Source organism: Ceratotherium simum, chromosome 35, assembly GCF_057802395.1.
Source record: "Ceratotherium simum simum isolate JZ-2026a chromosome 35, ASM5780239v1, whole genome shotgun sequence".
NCBI lineage: Eukaryota > Metazoa > Chordata > Mammalia > Perissodactyla > Rhinocerotidae > Ceratotherium > Ceratotherium simum.
The window spans coordinates 5,504,041-5,519,625 of NC_141934.1; the positions used below are offsets into that span (position 1 = coordinate 5,504,041).

At 48.0% G+C, this 15,585-nt stretch overlaps 1 pseudogene; it reads right to left on the reverse strand.

Moving 5' to 3' along the window:
• Positions 1-989: 989 nt before the first annotated feature.
• Positions 990-14,585, reverse strand: LOC147912434 (uncharacterized; annotated as a pseudogene).
• Between the last annotated feature and the right edge of the window lie 1,000 nt (positions 14,586-15,585).

A 15,585-nucleotide genomic window follows, 5' to 3' on the forward strand; every position in this document is an offset into this window, starting at 1 on the left:
TCATTTTCTTTGATCTAAAGGGTATCCTGTACTATTTCTTGTAGTGAGGATCTGCTGGTGATCAATTCTGAGATGTTCATGTTTGAAAATGTTGTATTTTGTCTTCATATTTAAACAATGTTTACACAGGGTAAAGAATTCAAGGTTGACAGGTTTTTTTCTCGTTTCGTATTTTAAAGACATTGCTCCACTGTCTTCTTGCTCACACGGCTTCTAATGAGAAACCTGCTCTCACGTGATGCTTGTTCCTCTGTATATAACATGTCTTTTTCTCTCTGGCTGCTTCTAAGAGTTTGTCTTCATCACTGGTTTGTACCAATTCCATTCCGATGTGTGTTGGTGCTGTTTCTCATGTCTCCTGTGCCCAAACTTGATTGGCCTTCTTGGATACATTGGTTTATAGATTTCATCAAATTTGCAACATATTTGGTTCTTATTTCCTCACATATTTTTTCTATTTGCCTCCCAATTCCCTTCTTCTCTCCCTCAGTTCTTCCAATTAGACAGTATTTAGGATGGGTGAAGTTGTCCTACAACTCAATCACTTTTTCAGGCTTTCTCTTTCTGTGTTTCATTTTGAATAGTTTCTATTACCAGGATATCAAGTTCACTAATCTAATCTCTTCTTTGCCACATCTCATCTGCTGTCAAACTCATCCACTGCATTTTTAAAATCTCAGATTATGTAATTTTTAGCTCCAGAAGTTCAATTTGGCCTTTTTAAAATGTCTTCCATATCTGCTCCTGACATGTTCAACCTTTACTATACCCACAATAACAAATGAAATACGGTTATGATAACTGTTTTTGTGTTCTGTGCTGACCCACCACCGACAGAGCCTGCCTGGAGTGCTGGGAGGAGAGGGCAGCCCAGGGATTTCAGATTTGGGCACCTGGACCAGACCTGCTCATGGTTGTGTCTACAGTCCTCCTGGGGCTGGAGGTGAGTGTGACACAGATGAGGAAGGGGTTTGTGTCTCAGTTCCCCTTCAGCCTGTGTCACTGTGAGCTTCATAAACATAAGCACCTCCTGACTGACAGTAATAGTCAGCCTCGTCCTCGGCCTGGGTCCCAGTGATGGTCAGGATGGCTGTGTCTCCCGAGTAGGAGCCAGAGAATCATTCAGGGATCCCTGAGGGCTGCTCACTATTACCGTAGATGACCAACACAGGGGCCTGGCCTGGCTTGTGCTGGTACCAGTGAGCATAATAGCTTTCTATGGTCTCTCCCTGGCAGGTGATGGTGGCTGTCTGTCCCACAGCTACAAATGCTGTAGGTGGTTGAGTCACCTCAGAAGACTCCACAGAACCTGCAAGAGAGGAGAGGAGAGGTGAGTGTGAGGATGAGGGTCTCATTCCCAGAGGGCACACACCCTGGAGCCTCCCCTCTGCAGAGCTGAAGGTCGGGGCCAGGCTGCTCCCTGGTTTCTTTGGGGGCTGAGCCCTGAGGGGCAGCACCTGTGCAGAGAGTGAGGAGGGGGAGCATGAGAGGGGTCCAGGCCATGGTGGAGATGCCCCAGAGCTCTGCCTCTGGGCCCACATCTGGGGATGTGCCTCAGAGCCTCTCTTATTCTCTGAAGAAATGCAAATCTACTTCCTTCCTGTTTTGGCCTTGTTGATTATCTCCCTGCTGAGTAGAAAAGGGCTCAGCTTAAAGGAGGCTGTGAAAATGGGACCTCTTCCCAAGGCCTATACCTGAGTATTCAGAGCTCTCTCTGGTGTTGGGTGAGAAAGTGCTGCCCCCTGCCCCCAGTACATGCACACACACCTCAGTCTGTGCCCTGGGCTTCCTCTCTGGGCTTGGGGAGAACCCCTCAGTCATGCTCTCTAGTGATGGGTCATCCATGGGGGTGGGCTAGGCAGTGCTTGAAGCAGGAGCTTGTAGGGACAGTGGTCTTGCCGCTGTATAAGAGGCCAGAATTCATACCAGATACAGGAAAATTGCTCATGTACCTCTCAGGAAGTCCTTTTTTATGTTTCAGAAAAAAATCATAGTAGAAATCTTTGCTATCTAAGGCTAGGAAGAATTCTTTGAACAGGCCAGAAGCATGATTTGTAAAAGAATGATCAATACATTGAACCTCATCAAGATCAATATATTTTCCTTTGTAAAACTTTCTAAAGAAGACGAAAAAAACAGTAACAGAGAAAGAATATTTCCAAAGCAAATATCCAATGAAGGGCTACTATATAGAGTATGTAAAGCACTCTCAAATGTAAACAGAGAAAATAAAACCCATTTAGAAAATGGGCAATGAACGAGAACAAGCATTTCATGGACAAGGATATAGAAATGGCAAAGAGCACATGAAAGGATGTTCCTAGGAAGCCATGAGGGAAAGGCACATGATAATCACAAGTAGATATCACTCATACCTATCAGAATGGCTGCAATAAAAACAGTGACAGCTCTAAATGCTTGCAAGCATGTGGAGAAACTGGATCCCTCATGCCTGCTGACGGGAAAGTGAAATGGTGCAGCGATACTGTAAAAGGGCATGACAGCTTCTTAAGAAAAGTAAACTTATGGTTACCATAGAACCCAGCAATTGTACTCTTGGGCATTTATTTCAGGAAACGAAAACACGCTCAGAGAAAAACTATACACAAATGTTCATACACCCGTATGCATAACACCCCAAAGTGAGAACAATCCAGATGTCCTTCACTGCGGGGATTGGTAAACAGAATTTGGTACAATGGGACCATGGGATACTACTCAGCAATGAAAAGTAATGACCTTTTCATGCACACAATGATGTTGATGAATGCACAGTGAATTATGCAATGTGAAAAAGGCCAATCCCAAAAGGCTGCATACAATAGGACTCTATTTTTTTATTATACCATTTCAGAAAAGACAAAATTTTAGAAATAGAGAATCAATTAGTGGATGTCAGGCGTTGGGGCAGTGAGGGGCACCTTGGAGGGAGGAAGTGGATGTTGTTATAAAAGGATAACATGAGGCATCCCTGTGGAGGTGGACCTGTTTTGTATCCTGACTGTGGTGGTGGACACATGAACCTACTCATGGGACAAAATCTCATTGATCTAAATACACACGCACAGATGAGGACAAGTCACAGGGAAACATGAATTTGAAAATGGGCAAAGACTTGATCAAACTCTTCATCAAACAAAATACACAAATGACAGATAAGCACCTGAAAAGATGGCCAACATCACATGTCACTAAGGGAATATGAATTAAAAATATTATGGGACACGACTACAGGTATATTAAAATGGTTCAAATAAAACCCGCCAATCTAGTGTTAATGAGGATATGGAACAACTGTAGGTGTCATCACTGCCTGGTGACGATGAAAATGCAAAATCAAGCCTCCACACTGGACAACAGTTTGGCAGTTTCTGTGAAAGTTCAACATATACCTACCATATGACCCAGAAATTCCATTCCCAAGTACTTACTCAAGCGACATGAAAACTTATGTTCTCAAAAAGAAACCATAACAATGTCATAAAGGTTTTATATGAAATTGTCAAAGAGTGGAACATGGAAACATCTTAAGTGTTACTTAACTGGGGAATGCATAAACAAACTGTGGTTCACCCCCGCAAAGAATTCTACTCAGCAATGAAAATGGAATGAAATATTAACGTACAACAACATAGATGCATCTCAAACGCATTATACTGGGTGAAAGAAGCCACAACCAAAAGGCTATCATGCATGATTCCATTTATATGATATTCTTGCGAAGACTCAACTATAGGGACAGACAACAGATCGGGAGTTGTGGGATGGGAGGTAGAGGGAGAGTGTGACTACCAAGACGTCTTGGAGTCTATGAAAGATGATTCAACTGTTATACATCATGATTGTGGAAGTCCTTACAGCTCTGTATGCATTTATCCAAACTCACAGAACTTTTCACTGAAAGTGCTATATTTTAGGGTATGTGAATTATAACTTAATAAAAGAAGAAAAAGAAAAAATAAGTTGAGGCAGGTGAAGGTTCCCAGGAGCCAACACTCACATAGAGACTAGTGTGCAGGAAGTCTAGATGGACCAGGGAACACACCCGAGGACAGGAGGGGGTGAAGCAGACAGACGTGGGCAGAGATGGACGTTAATCTATGAAGCAGATACAGCCAGGCCCACAGTAGAACTAATGGGGCTCGGGTGCTGGGCCTGCTCTTCAGATCCTACTGACTGGGGTGGGGCCCAGCCTCTGTCCCACCCCACACACAAGTCACTAGATGCAGGCTGCCACAAGGGAAGGGATTGTCCCCACTGTGCCAGCTCTCTTCAGCAGAAGCAAGTCCTGGAACTGTAGCACAGACACCTCAACCTCTGGGGAATGAGGACTCAGATCCCTCAGGGGAGGGGCTGGGGTTCTGGTTGTCACATAGGACACCTAGGACAGTGACAGACACATTGTCAATATTTTTGGTTTCATAACCATTAAGGAATAAAGACAAACACACACACACACATACACACACACACACAGAGGACAGAAAAAGACAATGAGAAAAGATATAAAAGGAAGAGCATAGGATAAAAACATACTGGAAGAATTAAATAGAACATGACTAAGAGGAGAAATCCAGAGACAGAGTCAGACACAGAGAGTGAGAGATGCAGGATGAGCCAGAGGGGAAGGATCCCTCCTCCACACACTGTCACTCTGGCCCACCTGCCTGGCCTCCCCTGTCCACTTACAGCCACAGCAGCTCCAACCTGCCTCCACGTGCAGGTCCTGTGACCTGTTCCAGCTGCTCCCTGGACTGATTTGTCAATAGCTCCTCAGGCTTTAGAGATTCCCCAAAGGTGACAATGACACTACATGATGTCCATCCTCAAGACTCTACTAAGGCCACAGCAACAAGTAATTTTGACATATACTGTTACTCCAGGTCTCAGGATCACCTGGCATCTGTGAGGCCAAGTGCACTAGTGTGGAACACCCCAGAAAGGGATACTTGTCCTTCACATCATTCATTGTCACTTTCACATGACAAGAGCTGGCAGTGGCCTCTGATAAGACCCTGCTCCTGTCGTAACCTTGACCATGATAAAAGGTATCTAATGGGCCCTTGGTCCTTCCCTGACAAGGATTTGTAGTGGCAGCTCCCTCAGTGCTTGGTCACCATCTAAGTACAACAGGGGGTGATGTTTACCTGCCTTCCTTTCTCAAGCACTGTCATCACTTCTAGCACTTTGTCCCTCTGTCTGTCCCTCAGAGGCAACTGTTGACCTTCTTCCAAGTTGTTAGCACCACAAGGCCCAGGTGGACATGGATGTGGGGTGGTCCACACTGGGGTTTGGATTTATTCCCCTACAGTCCTCTTGACTCCCTTTCCTACAATGTAAGCTGTGGAGGAAACTCCCCACTGGAGGGACTCATGGGAGGCCTTGCTGGGGACAAAGCCAGTGCAAACCCTTGTAGAGATCAACCTTTTACTGGAGTGGGGAAGAATGGGCTGTGTCCCGTGACTCAGCCCACCACAGGCTGACACACGTCACTGCAGGATGGAGCCCTGATGTCCATCTCTCCTCCTGCCCCTCCTGCACCCTGTCCACTCCTTCCTTGGGGGACCAGCCACCTCCTCCCTTCCTGCCCACTTGGGTGCCATCCAGGCCATGGGCAGCTCCTAGACTTTCCATCTCAGAGATCAGACGTGTGGATAGTCCAACCTGATGTTCTGGGGTTCAGCCCTGAAATCCTACCCAACCCTGCTCAGTTCAGTGCCCAGGGACCAGCATTACTTGGTCAATACGGCTGATCCATGTTGACACAATGTATGTAAAAATGATTGTTTTTCAGATTCCAGAAAAGCTATGGAGGAAATCCACATTTCCGGTAAATCTGCCACCTCCCAAATGCATTTGAGTTGGATCACCCACAGGGCTGAGACTGGGGGAGTTAACATATTTTCCACCTCAGTGTCCCCTGTCTGCCATGCCCTCCTACTATACCATTGGACATTCTTCTGGCCCTAGAAAAAACCTGTGGGCAGGTGGTGGACATATTCTTTACACCACAAGCTGACAATCTGCCACAGCTGGAGAAGAGCAAGCCATGTTCCATGTTGGTCCTGCCACAGATCTCCTAACACGCACCTGCTTCCCTACTGGATCCCAGCTCAGTACCCACCACGGAGCTCACTTCTCTCTGTCCTGCCTCCCCTGAGGGCCAAATTCTTCCTGCTGAACCCTCAACCATGACAGGAGTCCTGCTGTATACCATGGTGCACTCGGAGTCAGGACATTAGCTACAGATGACTCCAGGGTCTGCCCTGGAACCCTGAGATTTGTGTTCCTGTCTCAAGCAGAGCCCCATAGTGAGAACACAGGGCCCGACGACTCTTGCGGACACAATCATCTCAGGCCAGCCACTCTCTCAGGGTCATTTTCCGTCTGGGCTACTCTGGTCTCTTCCATCATTATCCCTATAGGCATTATCCCTATATCCCTGGTAGAGGCAACAGAATGTTGTGTTGTCAAAATGACCTCATTTTTGACCTGTGTCTGCCTCACCCTAGTGGTGTCTTGGGGAGGAAGTGCAGGATGATGAGGTTTGCTAGGAGAAGGGTCAAAGGTCTCAGGGTCCTGGAGAAGGACAGGGAGCATCTCTCCCTGAGTCCCTGTGGGGAAGAGAGAGGGAAAGTGTTCACCTCACTCGCCTTTGTCTGTGTCACTGAGACTTACCCATCCAGTCTATCAATTGTATGGCTCTCACCACGGTAATACTCAGCTTCATCCTCAGACTGGATGTGGGAGATGGTTAAGTACAGATCAGTGCCAGAGCTGGAGCCTGAGAAGCAGTCACGGATCCCAGACCCCTTGCTGTGGCTTCTGTCACTGTCTGTCTTCATCACATACCCTGTGGTCTTCCCTGGTCTCTGTTAAAACAGTGAATGGAGTAGGTGCTGTGCTCACTGCTCAGGGTGCAGGTGAGCTTGGCTGAGGCTCCCAGGGAGGCAGATGCAGATGGCGGCTGGGTCAGCACAGGGGGAGCACAGAGACCTGGAAACAGAATATACAAAAATGATGCTGAATGTGCCAAGGCTGGACAGATGTCCCTGGGGACTGTGCTTGGAGGGAAATGTCAGGGAGGGAGACCCCCTGAGTGCCCTGGGACACTCTGACCTGTGGAGAAAATGAGGGGCAGGAGCTCGAAGGGAACCCAGTCCATTGTGGGGGGGCTTCTGGGAGGTCTGGCCTGAGGCTGCCCAGCTGGACTGGCCTTTCCAAGCTCCAGTCTTGTCTTCTTTTCTTGCAGCTCAAGAAGGGAGGAGAACTGAATGCATATCTATTCTGCATTCCCACTGTCTGAGCTCTTGTCTGAGCCCTGAGCCTAAGAACTTCCTGTTGGTATTTTCCTGAGGTCAGAAGAAGGAACAAGTGTGCGTTTCAGTGGGGAGTTGATTCTACCCTGTAGAAATGTCTTCAAAGGAAGCATCAGCCATGCCCTTTGCCCTTGAGCAGAGCCCAGGGGACTTGAAACTATTAGGGTCCCCAAACCAAGACCCACAATGCCCCCTGTTGCCCCCAGGATCAATGTCATTCTACATGTGCAGTTAGTTCAACAGAATGACTCCTTCTGAGCCCTCAATAGATGCCAGACCCTTGGTGAGTGTAGACATGCACCGCCCCACAACCAGACATCACAATAACCCCCAGCAGCCATCTGCCTAAGGTCACCCTCTCCTCCAGTCTGATGAGGAGGGAGCCATCACTGTGAGGTTAAATGATTTCCCCAAAGTCCCCCAGACAGTGAGGAGTGAGTCAAGATTCCAATCCAGAAGACTGACCTCAGAGCCTGACCTTTCAGCCCATCCTGCTTGCCCCTCACCACACCCCATGTCCTCCTCCTTCCACATCCCAGCCCTCCTTCCACATACCACCCTCTCTTCTGTGTTCAGGTGCTCCTTCTCCCCCTTCTCTGCTGAAGAGCATTCTGATCATCAGGTGTTGTAATTTTCATTACCCAGTGAAACATGGTGGTCTCTGGGACAGAGGTGGGGACCCTCCCTCTGCTCCCTTCATGGCCTGACTAGGTATCTGTGGAGGTCACATTGTCATATGTCTGAGATTTGCTCACTCTGGTGATGTCAGAGAGCAAGGACAGAGCCTGAACATCCAGGCACATATGGGGTTTAGGGAGGGGTCAGTGGTCTTTCTGGGCTTTCAGTTATGCTCCATCTGAAGCCCTAGAGGTTGGTGGTGCACCTCCAACCTCCAGATCCCCCAAGGGGAGGAAGGGCCCAACCATGGCAGAGACACTGTTATGGGTTGAATTGTGTCCCCCACTAACCTCATTTCATATATTGATGTTCCAATCCCAGGACCTCTGAATGGAACCTTATTTGGAATTAGGACTCCTGCATATGTGATTAGTAAAGATGAGGTTATACTGGAGTAGTGTGGGCCCCTAATCCAATTAATTTGATGGGTGTCCTCATAAAAAGAGGAAATTTGGAGACATTCACAAGGGAGAACACCATGTGAACATGGAGGCAGAATCTACAAGCAAGGAACACCAACGATTGCCAGCAAACCACCAGAAGCTAGAAGAGAGGCAAGGGGCAGATTCTCCTTCACTGTCCACAGTAAAACCAACCCTGCTGACACCTTCATCTCAGACTTTTAGCTCCAGAACCATGAGACAGTAAATCTCTATTGTCAGCCCCCAGTGTGTGGTGCTTAGTGACAGCTGCCCTAGCAAACTAACTCAGTCACCCCTAGAACTCTGCTCTCAGGGCTTCAGCAGCAGGGATGGGCTCCTTCCAGCTGCTTTGTCTCTATGATCACAACCCCCTGGGGGAGGGGCCTCGTGCCATGTACTTCCCTCCTCTAAAGTGTGGATTCTCCTCCCAGGAGCCTGTCTGAAGTCCCCAGGCAGCACAGTCTCTCCTGTAACCTAAGACCCCTCCGTCCTTATGCTGACTCCTTCTGGGGTCAAGATGGGGAACAATGCACCTGATTCCAGAGCCTTGTCCTGTCCCACAAGAACATTCTGTAATTTCCCATGGGAGGCATCACCGTGAATATAAACATTCAGAGTCACTACCCTGTTGGACAATCTGTCCCTCCCAGAACTGAGTCTAACTGTGACAAAGGTATAAATGAGACATTACATGTGCTAAGAGCTGCAAAAGGGTAAACACAGGGTCCAGTGAGTACATTCAGGAAAAGCATTTCACTTAGTCTATGTCATAGATAGCATCCCAGAGGATGGGATTTTAAACAGAGCCTTGAAGGGTAATTTGGTGTTAACCTGGTAAGTTTTAGTACCCCTGGGAGTTCTGATGAGGAATAGGGACCGAGATAAACCATGGAGTTGAGAAAGAGATTTATGATGAGGATGAGGCATCTTTGATGGTAGGATCCATGGCTCCTTCAGGGCTCCAAGCCTGCTGATTACAGACCAAGCTGGACCCCACATGGAGTGGAAGACTCCTCCCAGGATCTTCAGGTAACAGGCACGTCAGGCCAGGGTCACTTGTCCCCATACTTCTTTCGCTGGTAATGGGAAGAGAGGACAGATGTGAAAAGCTGGACAGAGAGGCACCAGTCCCAAGATGGAGAGGACAACAGTAGCTGGAGGCAGGACCTGAAGGTGACCCCCCTGCACTGTCTCAACCTGGACTCTGACCATCTGGACATCGTCTACACCTGCCTCTCCTGAGCAGATCAAGTGGGTGTCTGAACCCACAGACCACAGGAAGGGACAGAGCCTTTGTTCCAAAGTGGCCTCAATTAAGTGATGCTCCCAAGGATGCACTTTGTCAAGTGGTGGGAGAGAGGAGAGACCTCATTTCTTCCGCCTTGAATCTAGAATGTATCTTACTCTAGGGGAGCTGATGACAGACCAGGGGGTTGGAGGGGAGTAAGGTAGGCCAAGGATGGATTTGGACTCACTTCCCAGTCATGAAGAAACAGTGAGAATGAGTTGCCTCTCCGACCCTGCATAGGAACAGCAATAATAATCAGCCTCATGGCTGGACTGGAGCTGAGACATTCTCAGAGAGTCCATGTTCCCAGATTTGGAGTCTGGAGACTGTGAGGTTTTATTCTTGACCCACCCTAAATTGTGTGGAGCTGTGCCAGGAGCTGTTAACAACTGGAGACGTGATTATAACCCACAATGTCCCTGATGCTTCAGCACAGGAGACGAAGACCATCCGTCAAGGGACCCAGACGCCTAGGAAGGCTGAGTCAGGACAGACTGGGCTCTCAAATCTGGTTTGAGGGAGAAATGTGGACAGATCTGAGTGCAAGACGAAGACCCTATGGAGCCTGCGTGGGAGGGAGAGCAGGTCCCCTGTGCTTCAAAAAGCAGTGCCTTCCTGTGGCAACTCTCGCTTGGGCTGTGAGTGGCAGGTGAGCAGGAGTGAAGCCATTCAAAGCACAGCCCTCAGAGGACCAGCAGCACAGGATCCCCTGGGAGCTGTTAGACATGCAGATTCCTGGGCCCCACCCTGACCTACTGCAGCTGCATCTGCATCTTGTGGAGACCCCCAGGGGACTGTGTGCTCACTGAAGTCTCAGGAGCTCTGGTCTAGGTCACCATGGAAACTCTCACTTCCTCCTGCTTATCTCAAGTCCTTCCTGGGCCACCTGGGTCTTGGGGCTTAACTGTCCTGTCCTAATCAACTGACCTTGATTAAGATTCTAGACCCTGCAGTGATGTGGACAAATGTTTAAGAATAGATTTTTTCACAACCACATAGGTGGTGTGTTGGGAGTGATGTCCCAGTGGGACATCCAGACTGAAATAGATGGTTCCTGCTCTTTCCTTGATCTCACTCAGCCCCAGTTGCTCTCTTTTCTGTCTTCTAGTTTCTATATATTTTCTCTATGATTGAAAATTTTCCTGTGACCCTGCCCCTTACCAATGCCTTAATTCTAGTCACCCTTTCATTCTGTGACCATATCACATGTCTAGGAAGTGGCCTCTGAAGCAGAACATTCAGAAACATGGATTTACAATCCTTTATCATTTATAATCAAGTAGCCTCACAGTTTAGGATGAAGAACATTGGCCACCAACTTCTAAAAAATTTGGCCATGAAAACCCATGAATAGCAGAGGAGCATTGTCTGAAGGTGGAAGGTGCTGGAAGGTGTGAGGATGGTGCCAAAAGACAGGAAGGGGGGCCGGTCCTGTGGCTTAGCAGTTAAGTGCACATGCTCTGCTACTTGCGGGCCGGGTTTGGATCCCAGGTGTACACCGATGCACCACTTGTCCCGCCATGATGAGGTGGCGTCCCACATATAGCAAGTAGCAGGATGTGCAACTACGGCATACAACTATCTACTGGGGCTTTGGGGAGAGGAAGGGAAAAAAAGGGGGAGGATTGGCAATAGATGTTAGCTCCGGCCTGTCTTCCTCAGCAAAAAGAGGAGGGCTGGCATGGATGTTAGCTCAGGGGTGATCTTCCTCACAAAAAAATAAATAAAGTGGGTCATAATTTAAAAAAAAAAAAAAGAAGAAGACAGGGAAGGAATCTGCTCTGCTGTACATGGGGTCACTAGGAGTCAGAATCGACTCAATGGCACTAACAACAGCAATCCTCACTTTGGGTGTGGGGCATCCAGATTCTTTTCATGGAATAACACCCCCCCATCCCATCTATGCCTCTAATCTCACATATCTGATTCTGTAATAGGACTAGAAACACAATCAGAAGAAACATCTGCTGCATGAAAACATTGTGACTCTTGAGAAGATCATGCCTGTTGTCCTTTATTCTATTAAGGTGGTGCATGCCTTTAACTGACTTCCAGGTGTTTAATCAACCTTGCATTTCTGGGATAAATACCACTTGGTCATGGATAGTTTTTCTATGTTGTTGGATAGTTTTTCTAGTATTTTATGTAGAATTTGTGTGTTTTTATCCATAAGTGCCATAGATCTATGCCATAGATCTATAGTTTTCATTCCTTGTGATCTCCTTATCTGGTTTTGTTATATTAGTGGCCTCATAGAATGAGGTGGTAAGTACTCTTTCCTCTTCTATTTTTTTTGGAAGAACTTGTGAATATTTGGTATTAATTCTTCTTTAAATATTTGATGGAATTCACCAGTGAAGCCACCTGTGTCTGGAACTTTCTTTGTGAGTAGTATTTGATTACTGATTTAATCTCTTTCTCTGTTGCACATTTTATTAGGTATGCTGTTTTTTCTTGAGTAAGTTTCAGTAATTAGTGTATTTCTAGGAATTTGTCTATTTCATCTAATTTTTTGTCATGCTGCTGTTCATAGTTATCCTTCACAACCTTAAAGTCCTTTTTTATTTCTGTAATGTCAGTAGTAATGGCTTCTCTTTACTTCCTGGTTTTAGTAATTTGTCTAATTTTGTAAAGATCAGTCTAAGCGGTTGTCAATACTGTTGATATTTTCAAAGAACAAAGTTTTAATTTTGTTGATTTTCTCTAATGTTTTTCCCACTATCTCTTGCTTTAACTTCCACTCTAATTGTTATTTCAGTGATGGGCCTCAAAATGATGTTTTGGTCAATGAGAGACTGCATACATGATGGTGGTTCCATAAAATTACTACTATATAGCCTAGATGTGGAGTAGGCTATACCATCTAGATTTGTGTAAGTGCACTCTATAACGTTTGCACAATGAAAAAATTACCTAACAACACATTTCTCAGAATGTATCCCTGTCATCAAGCGATGCATGACTGTATTCCTTCCTCTGCCTGCTTTTGGTTCTGTTTACTTCTATTTATACTTAGGGTCTTAGGGTGGATTGTTAACTTATTGAGTTTCCCCACTACTGATGCAAGTTCTCCTGATTAGTCAACTTGCTGCCTTAACTAGGAGCTTTCCCCTCTGACTGGAGAACAAGCATGATATGATTGTGTGAGTGTGAGCCCTGCAGAATGTTCCTCTAGTGTCTCTGGGTGGTTCTTTCCTCAACCTCACGCAATTTCTTCCCACACATGACTCATCAGATTCTTAAGAAAATGAGTAGAACTCCAATGTTGTCTCTCTGTGCAGTCTCTCCTCTTTCACACTCTTCCCTCTACACTTCTAGTTTTTCTTTGGCTCCCTGGAAGCACACTGTGACATGGAGAATTGCATGCAGTAGTGATTTGAAGTGATCTCTCTGGGTAGGAAGCATGGAGGGAAGACTGGGCAGGCCTGCCCTGTGCTTACACTGAAGACTCAGCTGGGAGGCCCTGCAAGCTCATTCTGAACTCAGGGAGGGCCTTGGGGTCTTGCCATCAGGCAGTCATTGGACCAGAGTCACACTCAGTGAGGGGGCATAAGCTTGGGGGAGGCAATTCTCTGCAGACAATGGCGCATCCCAGTGAGGGCACAACTGTGAGCAGCAGGAGATCCCAGCAATTTGTGTGGGTAGGAGAGCACTAAACAGGGATCTAAGTGGACACCACAGTGTCCACTAAACTGGCTTTCTTCATTCAGAATCCCAGGCTGCCATGGGATTTAGGGGCTTCAGGAGCTCATCTGAGCAGGGAGGTTCTGGGGAATAATCCAGGACAGCTGGCTAAGGAGTGGCCATTCACCACTATATGGAAATCCAAGGACCATATACCAGTAGACATACATCCCCCACTCTCTGTGCTTCAGGACAGATCCCGGTTCTCCAGCTCACATTGTGGCCCAGAAAACACCAGTACATCCTAGTCCTGCTAGCCCTGAATCCACTCCTGACCCACCCTCTTCAGAGCCTGCCTGGAGGGCTGGGAGGAGAACGCAGTCTGGGGATCTCAGATCTGGGGACCTGGGACAGATATGCTCATGGCTTTGTCTACAGTCCCCCTGGGGCTGGAGGACAGTGTGACATACACAGGGAGGGGGTTTGTGTCTCCCTTCCCCATCTGCCTGTGTCACTGTGAGCCTTAATATCATCCCACACCCGACAGTAATAGTTAGCCTCGTCCTCAGCCTAGGCCCCACTGATGGTCAGGGTGGCTGTGTTCCCAGAGTTGGAACCAGAGAATCGGTCAGCAATCCCTGAGGGCCTGTTGCTGCTACCATAGATGACCAGTACCGGGGACTGGCCTGGCTTCTGCTGGTACCAGTGCACAACAGCTTCCTATGCTCTCTCCCTGGCAGGTGATCCTGGCTGTCTGTCCCAGGGCCACTGACACTGAGGGCAGCTGTGTCAGCTCACATGCTGCCACGAATCCTGTAAGAGACAAGGAGAGGTGGGCAGGAAGATGAAGGAACCATTCCCAGGAGACCCTCACCTGCCTGGCCAGGACTGAGCTCCAGGGATTCTGTGGGCCCTCCGGGCACCCTCTCCCATCAGTCTCAGCCCCAGTGACCCATTAGCCTGGCTGGTGGATAGACTCTTCGAACAAATGAGAAAATTCCACCTTCCTCTGGGCAAGTGCAGCCCCTCAGGGCTCACATGGAGCCAGTGAGCAGAGTGGGGGGATTTCAGCCCCACCTGCACCTCATCCTGCAGCAAGTTCATGAGCATCCCGCCCCCACAGGCAGCCCCCTGCTGAGCTCAGAGTCAGAGCCAAGCTTGTCCCAGAGCCCTGGGGCTGTGGGTGGGTGTGAGCCTGGATGCAGCACTTGTGCAGTGAGTGAGAAGGCTGAGGAGGAGAGGGGTCCAGGTCATGGTGGAGGTTCTCTTGTTCTGCTCCCTGAGGCTGAAGTCTGGACAGGTTTCCTCCCAGCCATCTCTAATCCCCTTTTGGAGAGAGCTGCAGGGTGTGCAAATCAGCTAGGGCTCAGGGGTGCTGCTTGAGGAGCTCTATGGTTTCAGAGAAGGGCTCAGCCCCAAGGGACACAGAGAGGGGAGGGGCAGCCCCTGCAGACCCCACCCTCACCCCAGGGGATACTTCTCTTTCTGGTCCCATAGTCTGGGGCTGACATCTCCACCCCGAACTGTGTTCTGGCCTCGCTCCTGGGCTGGCCTGGCCACAGCAGAGCTCAGTGGTGAAGTCTGCCTGCTTTTTCTGAAGCCATTCTACAGGTGACACTACAAGGCTTAGACAGGGGCAGGGTCCTAACCCAGATCACAGCTCCTAAGCACCAAGCCTGAAGAAAGTGCCTCCCTTGCCAAGAACACAAAGAATAATCGAGGGGCTGTAAGTTTCTGCCCTGGGCGTGAGATCCTGGGGCAGGTCATAGGGCTATGCCTCAGTGTCTCCAGTGACACTCAGGGCCAGGGACAGATCACGCTGTAAAGAACTGCTGTATAAGATGAGAGCTGGCTCAAACTCCAAGAGAATGTGAAGCGAATAGTTATTATAACTAAGCACTGTTACTTGTCTGCAAAAATGTATTAAGCAATAGAATACCTTAATTGAATTAATCTAGTCAACAAAGTTTATCCAGTAACTGCCGTGCACCAAGCCCTTGCCCCTGGAATGAGTAACAGCATTGTCTGCAGGAGAGGAGCCTCTCAGAGCAGAGGGAGGGAGGAGGGAATCCCATGATTCAAAGGGTGGACAAGGGTGTATGGGCAGTGACAACATTTCATCATGACTGGGGTGTGTGTAGGGGAACAGAATTACCTGAACATGGGCCAGAGACATAGGCAACTTCTACCAGATTCTGATCAGAAGGGCACAGGTCAGAAAATGTATACATCATTGTCTAGGATGATACTATAG